This window comes from Rana temporaria, chromosome 2, assembly GCF_905171775.1.
Source record: "Rana temporaria chromosome 2, aRanTem1.1, whole genome shotgun sequence".
Lineage (NCBI taxonomy): Eukaryota > Metazoa > Chordata > Amphibia > Anura > Ranidae > Rana > Rana temporaria.
Genome location: NC_053490.1, coordinates 211,516,991 through 211,535,739, shown reverse-complemented (window position 1 = coordinate 211,535,739; position 18,749 = coordinate 211,516,991). Strand labels below are relative to the sequence as shown.

General features: G+C 45.3%; 1 protein-coding gene across 2 annotated transcripts in view; it reads left to right on the top strand.

Annotated features, from left to right (window-relative positions):
* The first annotated feature begins 12,956 nt into the window (after positions 1-12,956).
* The window catches only part of REV1 (REV1 DNA directed polymerase), a 79,154-nt gene continuing 73,361 nt past the window's right edge, over positions 12,957-18,749 (top strand). The window contains exon 1 of one of the 2 annotated variants that reach the window (XM_040336365.1): positions 12,957-13,178. The gene's annotated coding sequence lies outside the window, so the exon portion shown is untranslated. The remainder of the gene's footprint in view (positions 13,179-18,749) is intronic. The other variant, XM_040336364.1, reaches the window with a different exon arrangement.

The following is an 18,749-nucleotide window of genomic DNA, read 5'->3' as shown; positions in this document are numbered from 1 at the left end:
TCAATATTGAACCCCAGAGACTAATGCTGTGTACACGCGGTCGGAATTTCCGACAACAAATGTTCGATGGGAGCTTTTTGTCTGAAATTCCGACCGTGTGTAGGCTCCATCGGATGTTTGCTGTCGGTATTTCCGAAAACAAAAATTTGAGAGCTTACTCTCAATTTTTCTGACAAGAAAAGTCCAATTGCGTGTGGACAATTCCGAAGCACAAATCTCCACGCATGCTCTGAATCAAGTACGAGACGGAAGCGCTCGGTCTGGTAAAACTAGCGCTCGTAATGGAGATAGCACATTTATCACGCTGTTACGGACTGAAAATCACGAGGCTGAAAAGCGTGAATCGTCTCTCACCAAACTTCTACTAACACGACTGGTATTGAACTTCCCTTTAAAAGTGTCGTTGTATGTCTTGTGCGTGACCGCGTTCTTGGCGTTCGGGATTTCCGACAACATTTGTGCGACCGTGTGTATTCAAGACAAGTTTGAGCCAACATCCATCGGAAAAAAATCCACAGTTTTGTTGTTGGAATTTCCAATCGTCTGTATGCGGCATAAGACTGGTGTGCCATTGAAGTTCATGTGTATGTAAAGGCAGGCGTTCTAATACTTTGGACAATATAGTGTATATTAAAATGTTAGATGATATTGACACATACCTTTAATTGATTCCTAAAAAGCTCCACTATCATTCTTAGCAGCTCTGAGGAGTAACTCATCCCATTGATAGCCACAATACGGCTATCAGTTCAGTTCAGGCCCACCTTAAAGTGGACCTGAACTTGTGTTATAGGGAGCATGTAAAAATGTTAATTGTGTCTAAGCAGTACCAGAAAAATGTACCAATAATCTGGAGTTTCTCCAAAAATGATGCCTTTTCACAAAGCAGTCACAAGAGTAACACCATAAGCACAGAAGGTTGGGGCATGTGTCCCTCAGTTAACTTCAAGACAAGCTTTCTACTATAAGTTCAAAAATCGTATTTTCTTCTCTTCCACTGAGGAACACAGGATTCAGAGACTCTTGGGATGCCCAAAAGCAGTCCAGCCAAGTGGGCAACACAGCAAACAAAGCGCTAACAAGCCCACTGATAAACAACATAAAAAATGGGGACTGTCTGCAGCCCAAATTGCTTCCTGAAGAACCTTATTCCCAAAGCTAACATCAGATGAGCAAATCATAAATTCAAAAAAGAGAAGTGCTATTGCATTACTGTTATTGGTAAGATATATATATATATATGTATAAAACAAATCAAATGCTCAAACCCAAAATACATGTACAAATATTTGTAAAGTGCATTAAAAAGTGCTATATAGTGCCATCAAATAAAGTGCTGAGACAGTCCATAAAGTGTATTGTGCTCTGTGTGACCCTTCTTCACAACTATAGTCTAACAACCTCTAGTGTTCTTCCACATGTCACCTAAAGGGTTGCTCACTCACCAAAAAGTATTGATTACCTATATTTGTCATAAGCATTTCAATATATGTCAGTATTCAACGCTTTTGCACTTATTGACTCAGCTCTCCTCCATTTGTCTGGCCTCCAGAGACTTTACAGAAACAGGTTAACTCAATTTTCACATGTGATATCAATTTCTAGACTTAATGGCTGCGTGTGCAATTTTGACACGGTGATCTAGCCAGAAAATCCGCTCTCCTGGCCTCTGTGGTGGGCACCTGGTAGCAAAGGAGAAAGGGGAATCCAGTCTGCTGACTCCACAGTGCAGAAAGGTAAGAATGACAGGAGGGAGAGGGCTGGTGCAGCCATCATGTCTAAGAATTGATATCAATTGTGAAAATGGAGTTAACCTGTTCCTGTAAGGCCAGTGGAGGACAGTGGAGTCTAAAATTGGAAAGGAGTTGAATACTGGCATATATTGACCTGCTTATGATAAATAATAGCTCTATGCCTTTTAGTGGGTGAGCACCCTTTAAGGGACACGTGGAGAAGCACTAGAGGTTGTTGGACCATAGGTGGTGAAGAAGGGTCACACAGAGAACAAGACACTTTATGGATTGTCTCAGCACTTTAATTGATAGCACTGTTTAATGCACTTTACAAATACTTGTGCATGTATTTTGGGTTTGCACATTTGATTTGTTGTATATACAGTATATAACTACAGTTTACCACTAAAGGTAATAACCCTGCCTTATTTTTGAATTTACGATTTGACCACTACATTGTACTGAAATGTATACATTTTAGAACAGCAGCTGATTGCACATATATTTTACAGACATCAGAGTTGAAATTGTATTTCACACATAGCGTGGGTGTTTGTGATTGTAATTTGTGGTTAACATCAGATGAGGCCTGTACACTTACCTGGTAAACTTGGAGAACACATTAACAGAAGACCAGGTGGCAGCCTTGCAAATCTGGAAAACAGTTCCCTGATGCCAAAAATCCCAAGAAACAGTCATAGATCTAGTAGAGTGTGCTTTTAAACAGTAAAGTGTGGAACCTGAATCTTGAGACCATAGGCTTGTAAGTGGGTTGAAATAGCTAGAGAGGTGCTGTCTTAGTTGGGAGGGTAGGAGTTAATGTCTTTTCCGGGTCTTTGGTCTTTTGGCAGGTTCTTCTCTGGGTCTGGCCCACTATCCTGTGGTATATAAATATGGAACAGTGGTCTGGTACGAGTTCCATCTGGTGCATAAAGACTTTGCAGCTTCCCCCTAACAAGAGTCCCAGAGGGATTGAGGACCTGTAAGGGAGGGAGACGGAGAATGATACCTGCAAGGAGTAAAAGGAGGCCATCTATTACCATTGGAATGAAGACACCAGCACTGGAGTGTGCCTCTAAAAGACTTACAGCTGTATGAGAGTGCCTCTACACACTGTAATTGCTTGGATTTCACATTCACAGGTATGCCAGGGCAGCACACAGCCTATAGTAAGAAATAGGAACATAGGAATAACCTTAAACTTGTATGTTAGACTTTGGAATGCTCATTTTGCACTTTTCTAACTAAAGTATTGAAACATTGTCCCTGCCTGGTCTGAAGTTGGTAAAGAGGTGTATTGCAAGTAACCATTCACATATAGTTCACCAAGTGAGTCGTAACACATTGGAGTATGAAGACATTGGTGTGGAGTGGAGTAATGAGAAGACATATGTGGTTACCTGGGATAACAGAAGTGTAACAAGCAGCCTGTCGGTAGTGTGTATAGGTAGAATGGCCTCTAGCATAGTGGTAGGTGTTGTCAGCACTCCTTCCGCCAGCGGCCTCTCTCCCAGAGCAATGGGAGCAGATTTGCAGTGCAGATGTTCACATCCTGTACAGCAGGGACAGGCGCATTTGTCAGGATAGAAGGAAAAATGGATGGGGAAAAATACCATCAAATTCTTGAGGAAAATCTGCTGCCCTCTGCCACAAAGTTGTCAATGGGAAAGAGGTTTACCTTACAACATGACAATGACCCAAAACACACAGTGATTCAACAAAAAACTGACATAAGGGGGTGTTACTTTTTCCAACTCTGTGATTCTGTTTTTGATTTTTTTTTCTGACATGTTGGTATTATAACTTTCACTTAGATGTTATAAGGTTTCACTAGTAAATACAGCTTGATAAAACAAAACTGTGTCTGTCTTATTTCAGGCTGCAAAGCAACGAAATGTGATTATTTATAAGGGGAAGGGGATTCTTTTCTATATGCACTGTATACAAAAACTTCACCTTGCAGTCCAAAGCACAGATCGGATGCCAACGTTCAAACAAGCTCATCTAGGCTAGCTGAAACAGATCGAAAGACAGAGCATAGAAACATTGCACACCAGAACCTGGCCACTATATAGAGAGATAAAGATACAGATACAGCTCATCTGACATTCTTCGCCCAGCATATGGGGCTTAATCATGAAGCCGTATATTTACATATTTACCTCTTAATACAGTGGCTGGGTTCCTATGTACAGAGTCCTCCGATCAGGTTTTAAGGACAGTTTTTGTTTAACTACAAAAAGAACCAAATTCAAATCCCACAGAGAGACAGGTGAACAAATGGGGGAATCACATGAGAGGCACCCTGTACAAAATTGTTACAAAATGCTACAGACTTTGGAACAAAACCACAAGTGGCAAAATATGACCCTTGAAGATATCTATATGTAAACAAAGTCAGAATACGCCCTGCAGAATAGTGGATAGGATATTACCGTGCTACCAAAGAGGAGGGAAGGGGGGGGAAGGGTTAGGAGGGGGAGGGAAAAGAAAAGGGGGAGTGTAACGGAATGACCCGTGACAAACAGAGACTTTTGCAGGATGAGGGGTACTCCTGTGCCAGCATCACTAATAACTCTTGGGTCTTAGGTCACCCTGTGTCCCTTTTGGGCATAGGGTAACTGAGAAATATTAATTAGAAATTACATGAGCTGGGACATAACTGATAATTCATATTGCAGGATATCTTGAGATATTTAAGTGATTTCATGCTGACCCACAACCGGTCAATAGTGACTCATTCTTCTGTTTAACCTAGGCTGTTGATATGCTAAGTCTGCTACTGTAGTGATGAAAGCTGTGATTGCATTCCATTGTCCATTGTGAGATGCTAATGCCACTATTTTGTGTGAAGATGCTATTGATGATAGATATGTGTTGTGAGTTAGCAGTCTAAAGGTCAGACGTCTGACTTAAGGAATGTGTATTATGCAGGTGAGGGGAACTTGTCGGAGACGTAACGTCTTGGGGATAATTAACTCCTCTGAATGTCATTATGTAAAAGAATGTGATTGAAGTGCCGTGTGGGTGGAGTTGATTCATTGTACACTTGGGTTCTAAAACTGTATATAAGAAAGCTAAGTTACCATTAAAAGTGTTCATGCATTTTGACTCAGAGAAAAGAGCTTGCCTCGTTATTTCTGGGGAAATGGGATGTCTGATGTCTGCTAGATTGTGGAGTGTCAGATAAGCTGTCGTGACTGATGGAAGGGAAATCATAAACGGTGGTGACCGTTACAGGGGGGAAGGGGTTAGGAGGGGGGGGGGGAGGGAAATGAAAAGGGGGAAGGGGAAGAGAAAGATAGAAAGGGAGTACTGCTGCAACATTGAAGGTGTATCAAACCCAAAAATGTTGTAATAAATAAATAGTGCTGCGCTGTGTGATAGGGTAGATGAATTAAAGAAAAGACAGTTGCTATAACTGATATCAGTTATAGCAACTGTCTTTTCTTTAATTCATCTACCCTATCACACAGCGCAGCACTATTTATTTATTACGCCTTGCAGAATACTTTCCCTGCACTAAGCTAAATGAATCTTCTATGTGCAAAAAAGGCCCTTATCCATCTAGATCTGGGCTTCAAGATGCCTTTATCCATCCAGACCTGGGCCAAGAGCCAAGCTGTTAAATCCAGCCACAGTGAATAAGGTCTACTGCTCATTCCTTCAGAAGAGTTCTGTATCTGAAGACATACATGTTTAGTTTGCAGTAAAACTTGGAGGCCAGGAGGTCAACATATGGAATCCCTCACATTTGACAGGTCCTGTGTATAGGGCCTATTCTTCTAGATCCAGGCAATGCTGGCTAAGGAAGTCCACCTGCCAATTGTCTACGCTTGGAATGTAAATTGTAAACGGTTGGACTGTTTTCATCAGACAAACCGATCGTGTGTGGGCCCCATCGGTTTGTTTTGCATCGGAGCAAAAAAAATAGAACATGTCTTAAATTTTTCCTGTGGATAAAAAAACTATAGAAAAAAACGATCGACTGTGTGGAAGTCCATCGGTCAAAAATCGACGCATGCTCAGAATCAAGTCGACGCATGCTCAGAAGCATTGAACTTAATTTTTCTCAGCACGTCATAGTGTTTTACGTCACCGCATTTTGGCACGGTGGGATTTTTGACTGATGGTGTGTAGGCAAGATTGATGAAAGTCAGCTTTATCGGATATCTAACGAAAAAATCCATCGGATTAGATTCTATCCGATCGTGTGTACGAGGCTTATGAGGCTGAAACATGAAGTCAAGTGCAAAACTTCATATTCTTCAATGCAAATTGATGTCCAGCGTTGAATGAAAAAAAAAATCTAAGTTTCAGAATGTTGATTTCACCAGCATCCAAGCAGGGATCTGAAAAGTGTGTAGGACTCCTCTCTGGCCAGGAAAGATTTCCCCAACTCCAGGCAAGGATTAGCAAACCATCAGGCCAAAGAAAGCATAGTATTCAGCGAAAGGTAAAGCAGTTTGTCCCACGATGACAGGGTGTTTAATTGTAAGGGGTTGGAGCAAAAATGGGTAAATGAGCATTCCTCAAAAGGTGGCTACCATTAACCCCATGACCTTGGTCAACACACAGGGTGCAGAAGAGAGGCTGAATGGTAGAGCCACAAACTGACAGTGTTGAGGAACTAGAGCAAAGCTAAACAATCACTGGTGTGCTGAAAAATAGGTACATGTAAGTACATGTCTTTGATGTTTAAAGAGAAAATCTCCCTGATGGAGTTAGGCTATGACAGACTTGGTGGATTCCATGGGGAATTTTTTGGTTCAAAGGATGATATTTTGAGCGCTGAGATCAAAGATGGGGAAATGTTTGGTTTGGAAACAATGGAAATGTTTGAATAAAATCCTGCTCTGAAGGCAAATATTTCAACAAATCGTCACTAATAGGAGACTTATTCGGGACATAAGACTGGAGACATTCACTATTCCATCTATACAGTAATGTAGGGCACAGGCCCGGCGCAACAGGACAGGCAAACCAAGCAATTGCTTGGGGCCCCCAAGCTGGCAACCACAGCTGCTAGGTCCTCTCCAGAGGATTGGATCCCTTGAAGGGTGGTGGCTGGTGCGTGCGGAGTGTAGCGGGAGGCAGCTCCAGGTGGCTAGCTGCAGAGTCGCTGGGCGGGGAGAATGTGCAGGGAGAATGTGCAGTCAGATCCCCCCTTCCCCAGAGCCAGGGGCGACCATGCTGATGTCCAGCAGCAGCTGTGGGTGTCAGCTCTCTGCCCGCCCCACCTCCCTCCCTTGGTGATGTGCAGCCATTGGAGGAGTAGGGCGGGCGGCATTGTGCACAGAGCGGGAGGGATCCACCCTGGTACATACGAAACACACTGGGCCGAGGCCTCCAGGCCACTTCTGGAGCTGGATGAGTCCAATGTAAAGATTCTCCTGCAGCCCGCCCCCGTTAAAACAAGCCATCTCCGCGGCCAGCAGCCGATGCCCGGGGGTGGAACCGAATGATCAGCTGATCTGAACGGAGGAGGAGCTGGAAGAAGTCTCTCGTGATCCTGGGATTGGTGACAACGACTGACGCCCACTGCCTGACATGTGGAGGGAGCTGGAAAAAAGTGCCACAAGGTAAGAACTTGTCAGGTCGTGGGGGGAGGGGGAGCGCAGGGGATGAGGGCTTCCAGTCAGACCTTTTCACTGGTGTGTGACCCCCTCCACTTGGTTGCACCCCCCTCCCCCCCACCTGGCTCATCCCCCCCACCTGGCTCATCCATTCACCTGACTTATCCTCCCACCTGGCTCATCCCCCCACCTGGCTCATCCATCTACCTGGCTCACTCCCCCCCAAATGGATCATCCCCCCCCCACCTGGCTCATCCTCCCACCTGGCTCATCCATCCACCTGGCTCATCCATCCACCTGACTTATCCTCCCACCTGGCTCATCCCCCCCACCTGACTTATCCTCCCACCTGGCTCATCCCCCCCACCTGGCTCATCCATCCACCTGACTTATCCTCCCACCCGGCTCATCCCCCACCACCTGACTTATCCTCCCACCTGGCTCATCCCCCCCACCTGGCTCATCCCCCACCTCCTGAATTATCCTCCCACCTGGCTCACCCCCCCACCTGGCTCATCCCCCCACCTGGCCGACCCCCCCCCACCTGACTCATCATCACACATGGCTTATTGGTGCCCCAACACGGAATCTCCGGTTCTTCCAGGCACTTCTAGAGCTTTCCCTGGGTCGTTACCAGCACCTACTCAGGCAGCTACTGTAGACAAGTTGGGTCGGCCCATTCAGTATCTGGGGAGATCACCTATTTGCAATAACTTTAATCACGGGGTCTGCAATTATAGTCAGTGCCGTTTGCTGCACATCTGCTCAGGCTGTTTCAGGGCCCATCCCAAGTCTTCCTGTTCGCTCAGACAGAGCAAGAACAGCTGACTGAGCCGCATCAATGTCGGGTTTCTGCAGGACTGCTTGTCCTCCCACCTGTAAACTGAGTTAGGTCCCTTTTTGGTAGAAGGTTTCACATGGGGCTTCCACACCAAGTTCATCACGTTGCCGTTAGAGACCTTCGAAAGTTCCAATCTCAGGTCTTGTGGTGGGGACATGGGGGCGGTGGACGTGTTACTCCAGTCTGAACTCGACAAGGGGTTCATCATTGGTCCTTTTTCGGTGTCTCCATTTCAGTTCTGGAGGGTCAATCCTTTGGGTCTGGTCAAGGGGAAGTTCTCCAATAAATTAAGATTAATTTATGACTTGTCCGCCCCTCATTGCTCCGCTGTGCCTAGCCTCAATTCATTGATCCCATCTGAAAAGTTTTCCTTAAAATATGCATCCATAGATCAGGCTATCCAACAGATCATCAAGGTAGGGCAGGGGGCTTGGCTGTCCAAAGCGGACATAGCTGACGCTTTCAAACTCCTCCCAATCACGCCGTCATTTTGGCAGTGGCACGGGATAAAGTGGAGAGATTTGTACTATTTTGCCACCAGACTCACCTTCGGGTCCAAGAGTAGTCCATGGTTATTTGATGTTTTTGCACAAGCACTCATGTCATGCGGTCATTCACTACCTAGATGACTTCCTCCTTATTGAGAGTCCCCAGCGAGTCCCCATGGATTTGCAGAAGTTGCTGGCTGTTTTTTCAGCGCTCAATGTGCCACTGGCAACCAAGAAAATATATGGGAAAAAATTGCGCTGATCGCGTGAAAGAATCAATGTATGGTATAGCAGCTGATACCAACAATAGAACAACATTGTGCAGAACAAAAGTGCAGCGCTAAATAATATATGATATGAAAGCATATATGTGCGGTGTTATAGTACAACACGAGTGCTCACAATCAAGTGAAAAATAATTGAATCAAAATGGGTAATAGTATATAAAAGATATGTAATACCAATGAGTGCCACACGGGTGTTCTCACTGTAGTGAGTCAAATTCGTGGAGGAAAAAGACCTATGTGTGAGCATTCATGGAGATAAATGACACAAATATTGAATGTAAAATGTCAAGAACAGCCACAAAAAAAAAATATATATATATATATAATAAAACAAAAGTCCAATGTTAGTACAAAATATTAGTCCTGGTACGGTGAATCCAAAGTGAGAAACTAATGGCCCACATTGAAGTAGACTGAACTACAACAGTTGAAGAGCTCTCAGCTCGAAACATGTCGGGTACATAGCCTATACGCTACCTGCCTACCATGCTGCAATCTTTCTTACATTTGTGATCACCTGTATTGGTCCTTCCAAGGACTCATACTTTTTACTTATTTGTTTTTGTTTGTTTTTTACTGTTTTTATCTATGCCTAACAAAGGCTCGTTTTATTGGAATTAACCACACCATGTGGAGCTGTTTTTTCTTCATTTTCATGTTTTTATGATCAAACATGCCCACTTGCCTCCATCCATGAGGATTCCTTTAAGGATTGACCTTGCATTGGATACATCCGGCTTCTGAAGGTGATTGTTTGCGGTTCCATCAGCTGTTTCAACATCATCATCGCCCCAAGGAGTTTGTGCACGCCTGATCGACACCCCGTCGCTGACGAGGGTGTCCACTGCTTTCGGTAAGGGTATCCATCTTGTTTTATTTGCCTGTTGGATGTTTCAATTGATCCCGAGAGTGATACCTTGGCATTGTCACCATTTTCTGCCCTAACCACTAAGTGGAGTACGCAACGGATATTATATAAGTCTTCCACTCTGAGAAGACTTTCTTCACCTGTTATAGTTCAGTCTACTTCAATGTGGGCCATTAGTTTCTCACTTTGGATTCACCGTACCAGGACTAATATTTTGTACTAACATTGGACTTTTGTTTTATTATATATATATATTTTTTTTTTGTGGCTGTTCTTGACATTTTACATTCAATATTTGTGTCATTTATCTCCATGAATGCTCACACATAGGTCTTTTTCCTCCACGAATTTGGCTCACTACAGTGAGAACACCCGTGTAGCACTCATTGGTATTACATATCTTTTGATATTTATATACTATTACCCATTTTGATTCAATTATTTTTCACTTGATTGTGAGCACTCGTGTTGTACTATAACACCGCACATATATGCTTTCATATCATATATTATTTAGCGCTGCACTTTTTCTTTTTGTACACTGGCAACCAAGAAGCTGGAGGGCCCGGCGTTGACTCTCACTTTTTTGGGGGTCATTTTGGACACCGAAGCCATGCAGGCCAGGCTCCCGGCTGACAAACTCACCAGGATGAGTGAGTGCATTCATTCCTTCACAGTTTCTCTCGGGTCTGTACCAGGGTGGAGTTGTTGTCTCTCCTGGGCATGTTGGATTTTGCCATGCGTATCATCCCGCAGGGAAGATTCTTCATTTCCAGGTTGTTAGCCTTGTTACCGTTAGCCCCGGATTTGGACTCGCAAATCAAGCTGGACACTGCGGCGTTGGCGGACCTTCGCATGTGGGACAAGTTCCTCTGGTGTTGGAATGGGATCGCCATGTTCATTCCTGGGGAGTCCTGTTCCTCTCCCCAGCCACGGTGGGTTATGCTGCCATTTTTGCCACTCATTGGTTGGCAGGGCCTTGGCCGGAGGACATTTTGGCTATCCCAGGGTTCACAGAGTCATCTGCCTTGTTTGAGATTTTCCCCATAGTGGCTGCGGCTTGGGTTTGGGGCAGTTCATGGTCAGGGCAGACAGTGATTTTCTCCATGGACAACCAGGCGGCCCTGGAGATTATCACCAAGGGTAGGTCACGGTCCTTGATCATCATGTCGTTTGTACGTAGGTTAATTTGGTTGTCCCTGCAACATCATTTTCATTTCCAATGCAAGTTCATCAGTGGGGTGGACAATGTTGCGGCTGATGCTCTATCACGGCTCAATTTTCCGTCATTCTTCCTGCAGGTCCCGCATGCCGACCCATGGGCCACACCATCCCCGCGGGCTTCTCTTCTGTTGCTGGATTGAATCCCTTTTGCGTGATGCGGCAGTCTTAGTTGGTGCGTCATTGGCAAGCAATACCAAGAAGGCTTACACCACGGCCTGGAAATCCTTTCAGGTTTTTCAGTCCCAGCACCCATGTCATAACGGCCTTAATGTGCGCTATTTGTTGGCTTTTGTCGTACACTGCCATACTCAACTGAGGTTGTCTCATGACACCATCAGAACATATCTCGCTGGGGTTCAGCACCATCTGTCCTTGCAGGATCCAAATCGGCCTTCCATTTTTTCTGCCCATGTCATCAAGGTTGCGTTGAGGGGCATCCGAAGGAGTTGTCCTCCAGCTACCATTTGCCGTCTCCCAGTCATAGGGCATATCTTCCGAAGTATGTCTGGTTTGCTGGATGGGCTGCCTTTCGGGAAGCTCCTCAGTGTGGTTCTCAGAGCGGCCATTTACCTAGCCTTTTACGGATTCCTTAGGCCAGGTGAGTTTTCCCGTTCCGGCCCTGGTTCCCGGATACTCACGGTCGGCCAGCTGGTCAGACATCCGTATCATTACAATTTACATCTGTCAGCTTGCAAGACGCAGAAATTTGGGGCTGGCACAGATGTGTTGTATTTCAAGACCGGCGGGACATGGTGCCCCATGGTGGTGTTGGATCAGCTTATGGCGCTGATCGGCGACAAACCTTGGGACAGTGCCTTGCTCCCTTTCCCGGTGGCTCCCCTCACGGTGGCACAGTTTTCCAAACACTGCCGCACATTGTGGTCTAACTTGGGTTTGAACACGGCAAGCCTGTCGGGTCACTCATTTAGGATAGGGGCGGCCTCTGCGGCATCCCGCCAAGGTATCCTGGCCCATGTCATCTGGAAGTTGGGGAGGTGGAATTCAGCTTGTTACGCCAGGTATATTCCGGATCCTGAGGTTGAGATGGCTCGTGCCTTCATGCATCTGACTGATTGATGTTCATTTCACTGCTAATAAATCTATTTTCTACTTACCCTAGTGTCCTCTTTTTTGGCCCCTTTTAGGCGTACTGACCACGTGACCTTTGGCACACTCCAGGTCTTGCTCAGGTTATCTTTCCACGTTCATTACTCACATCTCACGCAGAGACTCCGAGTACAAATGGGAAGGCCAGCCGTAGGTTGGCCTGAGTTTGTAGGAGGAGTCAGGGGTATTTAAACCCGCCCTCCTCCTTACTCCCACGGCGGAACCTTCGTTGGTTCCCCACCCTCCCGACCCCTTTTATTTATTTTTTTGTTTTTCTTTTATCATTTCATGTTTGGGTATGCCCCCTTTTAGGCGTACTGACCACGTGACCTTTGGCACACTCCAGGTCTTGCTCAGGTTATCTTTCCACTTTCATTACTCACGTCTCACGCAGACTCCAAGTACAAACAATATCAGCTCATAATACCATGTACCGGAGTGTATACGGCTGCTGGTGTTGTGTCCAAACAGCAAGTCATCGAAATCTCCAATTACTGACGGTTTACAGGAGTGACGTAAATTGGAGATCTTGATGAATTGGCTAGTTTGACAGAACACTGGCCAATAGTTGGCCTGACTTTTTTTAGAGTGTGTACCAGGCTTTAGATCATGGGTCTTCAAACTATGACCCTCCAGTTGTTCAGGAACTACAAGTCCCATCATGCCCCTGCCTTTGGGAGTCATGCTTGTAGCCTTGCAATGCCTCTTAGAACAGCTGGAGGGCCACAGGTTAAACATGCTTGCTTTAGATGTAGCATAGTCTGGAAGAGAGAGCGTGTGTTCGTTGTGCGGAGTCGGAATAAAGCTGGTTGAATAAGAACATCGCTGGGAGGGAGAGCAGGCAGGGCCTGGTAGGAGGTGCAGACAGAAGGCGGGAGAGACAGTGACACACAGGAAGCGCTGCCTGAAGGGGGACACACACCTCCCGGGACCGGCCGCTGGGGACACTGCCGCATAGAAGGGACGACGGCGGGCTCTCTCCTCCATGACCCCGGCCGGCACACCGTGATAGCTGCTGTCACTCCGGGAATGCTGGGCACACACCGGGAGGAAGGTGAGCGCACTGACCGACGTGTCACAGACACGCAGTCCCGCGGTGTACGGTGTGAGGGGAAGGGGAGTGCGGGGCGGTAGGTAGAGGCGCACATGATGCTGCAGAGCGGAGGAGCACGTCTGCTTAGCGTTATACTGCAGGAGGTGGCCTGGGATGACCCGCTCCCTCTCAGGGAGTGTTGTATTACTGAGGAGACACCACGGCCAGGGGGGTACACCCACCCTCTTATCCTCCCCCGGCTCCGCCCACTCAGCCTGCTGCAGGGCTAAAAACAATGACAAGTGCCGCTGAGCGCCCAGCCAGGCCTGACATCGGCATGCACCGCACGGACTCGGCACAGGGCGGCCTCCTGACAGCTGGCCCCTTGGAGCACAACCCTCATCTACACCGTCTGATCTTTATGGGCTTTCCATGTTATTCTCCCACTTCCCTTACTGCAGTGTTTTCACAATGACATTTCTTTACATTGATTTATGATCCCCCCTCCCCAGTAATTTACTGTGTGTAAGCTCTGCATTTTGAAACGGTAATAAACCTTGATTTGTTTCGTTCTTTGTTGCTGCATCTGTCAGACCTCCTGGATTTATACTGGCTGTTTTCAGTTTAGCTCTTAATCCCTTTGTGTTTTCTCTAAGGTGTGCATGGATAGTATACAGCACCCCCCTCCCATTGTGTCACATCACATGGGGGATGTCACTACACACATTCACACTCGGGTATATTAGGAGTCATCATCCGGCTCTCAGAGGCTTTGTAGTGCTCTGGTTTGTTGACAGCTGCATGGCTCCGACCCTTCACTGTGAGAAGATTAGAGTCCTCCACAGCCATTTGTCACACTTTATTATTTATTTGGTAATACCCTCCATCTGCTGTGGCGTCTCTCCCGTTTACAACGTTTTTTTTTTTTTTGCAATCTGTTATTGATTTTTGCACAAGCATGTCAATTGCATCCACCCGGCATTTCTGTGTCAATGTCAGTTTGACAATAAAGATTCTGAAATATCCCAGTAAGACCAGGAAAGACCCTTGCAGAAACACACTACAGTCCATTTAAATTGGTTGTAAATCCTTTACAATCACTTTAACCTACAGGTAAGCCTAGATTAAGGCTGTATTTAGACCTAATCGCGGAATTGCAGCGTTTTGTATCGCGATTTGCGGCGACAAAACACCGCGATTTTAACCCCCAGGTCCACATCTCCTATGCCGAACACCAAAGCCGCCTGAAAAAAAGGGTCCGGGACTTGTTTTGAGCTTCAGGCTTTCGGCGTTGGGCGTGGAGATGTGAACCATCTCCATAGAGGGCAATGGTATTTCTCCCCTCCAGCATATCGAGCGTCGGGCGTAAATACGCCTAGGTGTGAATGGAGCCTAGGGGCTCTTTCACACGGAGCGGACCGTTTCTGGGTCCGCTCCGTGTGTCTCCGTCGGCTCAGCGGGGATCCCCGCTCAGCTGTCGGCGGATAGGGCGGTCCCCGCACACAGTGCAGGGACCGCCCTGTCTCAGCTGCGCTCTGCCCTATGGGGAACCGGATGCAGACGGACCGTCTGTCCGTCTGCATCAGTTCCGTTCCGCCGGACGGAAGAAAAATAGTGTTTTCTTCCGTCCGAAAACCGGATCCTGACGGACGCTAGCGGATGCTCCATCCGCTAACGGACGCCATCCCATAGGGATGTATTACAAGTCCGTTAACGGACTTGTAATAACGGACAGGCGGAGCGGACGTCTGAAAGGGGCCTAAGGCTTACCTGTAGGTGCTTGAAATTTCTCTTAAACCTCCAAGGTTTAGGAGATATTTACAGAAATGATGGGCTCTGATGTCTAACGCGAATGCGCCTTAGACAACGGCGCAGGCGCACTTTAGCAACAGCGATCGTGCCGTTCTTAAAGGAGCCCCTGCCGTGACTGCCGGCTGCAGCCAATCACAGCGACAGCCTCAAGTAACCCCCCGGGAGAGATGTCGGCCACCCAAGCGGTGTACGAGGATGGCTGCGGGGGCTTCGATCGGAGGTGAGTATTACATAATGAGCTAGTATGCTATGCATACTAGCTCATTATGCCTTTGTCTTGCAGGTGGTATTCTCAAAATAAATAAAAAAAAGGTGGGTTTACTTCCTCTTTTTAATGTGGTTTTCTATATGGATCTAGTTCACATCTGTGCGTTCTGAGCTGGGGATTTTTTTCTCACAGCAGATTGTGTTTTGTGCGTTAGGCCTCGTACACACGACCGAACATGTCTGCTGAAACTGGTCCGCGGATCGGACAGGTTTCCAGCGGACGAATGTTTCTTAGCATGCTAAGAAACATGTCTGCTGGAAGCCTATCCGTCGGACATGTTCAGTCGTCTGTACGACTTGCCGGACATGTCCGCTCGGCCGAAAGCCCTTGCATGCATCGAAGTGATTTGACGTATGCGTGGAAGCAAAGTAAAAGCATAATGTGCTAGTATGCATCACTTGCGAGCATATTATGTGACACTTACCGGTAAATAAAGCCTATGCTGTCCCCACTGGAGACCGCATCCATGTTCGCCCCTTTTCCTTCCAAGGCCACGGACTCCGGCTCTGTGACTGGATGGAGTCGCGCGACGTCACTCCCGCACATGCACACGGGAGCCGCCAGTCACGGCAATCGCTGGTGAAGAAACGGCACGGAGGGCTGTTTCTTCACAGCGCATGCGCCGATGACATCATTGGTGCAGTACATAGTAAATATCACCTAAAACGGTTATTATAGGCACAACTTTAAAATGGAGGTTTACAACCTCTTTAATGGTTAATGTTAATTCTAACACTAAATGTTAGGGTTAGCATTAACCATTAGGGTTAGCAGTGATCTAACACTAACATTTAACCCTAACCCTTGGCCTTAACACTAACGCTTAACCCTAAATGCTACTTTGGACACATAAGGGTTCCTGCACTATTTTGATGTTACTTTTGTGCCCAAGAGTATAAAATCACATCAAAGTCTAAGTCCCCTTTCACAACTTGTCCCACGATTTTGGACGGCAAAATCGTATGACAAGTCATTCTCCATGATTTTCATCGACTACCATTCATACTGGCACGACTTTAAGTTGTGCCTACTTCAAAGTAGTCCGTGCACTATTTTGTTTCGATTTTGATGCCACTTACACAGGCATTCATTGAAATTGTGGCCGCGAATCGTGGCGAAATCGCGGGACTTTGAAGTCGCACAAGTGTGAAAGGGGCAAAACCCTTAAATGCTACTTTGGAGACATTAAGGTTTCTGCACTACTTTGATGCTACTGGAGTGCCAGAGAGTGTAAAGTCACACTCCATGAACAGAACTGTAATACTTTCCTATTGGCCAGAAAAACCAGCAGAACACAATAAAAATGCGCGTTCTAAAACACAGTGCAAAATGTGCCAAAAAAACGATGGACCACAACCTGCATGAATGTGAACCTAGCCTGAGACCATGGTTATAGGAATTACAAGCCTCTTAGCACAAGGTTTGTGTATCCTACACAGTTTTTTTTATTTATTTTTTAGAAAAGGCAAAAAGACTGTCCACTTTGCAAGTGGAGATGCACTCATTTTCCCAGAGCTTAATGAGTGTGGTGAAGTTCTACAGATTTCCATCATCCTCATGTGCAAGTAAAATTGCTGTGTGTTTTTTTTTTTTCCTTGCACCCAATTGGGTATTATTTACAAAGTCACATTTCACCACATTTACTAAGCTATGTGTAAAGTAAATGCAACTGCTCTTGCAAAGTTCACAGTCTATTTGCCTTTAGTAAATCGACCCCACTGAATCCTTTGGCAAGCCATACATTATGCAATTTTTTCTTTTAACAATGGGACGAAGATAAGATTAAATTGCTCAATTTCCCCCATCAGCACAGTTGGTGTTGATGGTGGAATCCCTGCTGTTATGCTATTGTATTCTGACAGTGGGAGGTTTCCTAGCCATCAGAATACAAGGTTTGCTGCTGGCTGCTGGCAGTGATCCAATGGAAAAAAAACAGACAGGCTGGTTGTACTGAGGTTAATCGATAGATCAACTTCAGTACAAGCCGCCTGCCCAAAGATGGATGGAAATTCTTTAGATCCTTCTATGGCTGGCTTTTATGATATGTAGGCCATCCTGAAAAAGGAGGATGGACAGATAATTCTGCTCTCACAATGAGGCCGCAAAGAATGCAGAAGTAAACATAGCTATGACTAAAGCCGGCCATAGATAGATAGATAGATCGAATCTCGTCTGGTTTAGCAGGGAATAAAATATGCATATAACGATTGTATTTACTCCATTTTTCTTTCCCCTTTTTTTATTTTAGAATGCAGTAGATCGGTCGAGTGCAGGGTGGATTTGATATAAATCACTAGTAATAAAGGCTTGATTTAAAGCCACTCGATTTAAATCATTATTTTTTAAAGAGCAACTGTCATCTCTGGCCCGCAGCGGCTCCTCCTCTGACCCGCTATTGACTCGCCAACAGTCCCATTCACTGGTGGCATATGGGACAGCTGGTAATACTGCAGTGACACAACAAGGTGAGGGACATTGAGTGGATGCCCGCTAACGGGCGCTGCCATGATGGATCTGAAATGACAGGTGCTCTTTAAATGTAAGGACTTATTCTTGCTGGTAGTTAGAATCTTTAACATTTGCAAACAAAATGAAGGTTTCCCATTTAGAATAATAAGCTGTAAGGTTAGTAAAATGGCGATATCAGAACCGATTCAGTTTGTAGTGTACATAGATTTGCAAAACAATGAAATAAGGGAATATTCCTGATCTTTGTTATCTCATGGTTAATGTGACATTGTGTGAATGCATCAATGCAGTGCATGTTGTCTCAGCTTGCAGAGCTTGGATTCATTGAATGAGTTTACCGAAAATGTAAATATTGCAGAATATACAGCCTCATGCTACATAACGGCTCCATTTAATACTGAATAAGCTAAATTATTAATGTATCTTAAATAGAAAACTATCCTTACATAGACTTTTACTCCTAAAGCATTTTTTTTAAATACATTTTGATAAAAATCAAAAAATTCTTTTTTGTAATCAAAAAAATCGTATCGAAATAAAAAAATCTGATTTTATTTAATTTTTTTTTTATTTTTGATTTATACCTACCTGGTCAGGTGACCTTTCAGTTAAAGCCGTTGTTGGCATTTCCCAGGATGTTTGAGGAAACATTGCTGAGTAAGAGCAAGCCAGAGACTTTTAGAAGATAAGACCGTAATTAACAAATCTATTTTGATAAAAACCTTATTGTGGAGGTTTACATAATGTATATGAATACTTGAAGTTCTAAAGGGTTAAGGATTTGAACCTTATTGCACTCTCTTACCGGTAAAGATTATTATCATAGATGCTGAGCTTAAGAAGGTCTCTTACATAAAATTCTCACCTGTGTATTTGTTAAAATTAGTATCTATGTAAGATTTGGCTCCTAATGGGGTATATGTGAATTCATTTCCTAAGGGCTCGTTCCCACTATCAGTTGGTCTCTGTGTGCCCTGTTCCCACCATAACATTGCACCAAGGAGGGTTACAGTGCATCATGTTAAAATGCAAACCTACATCAT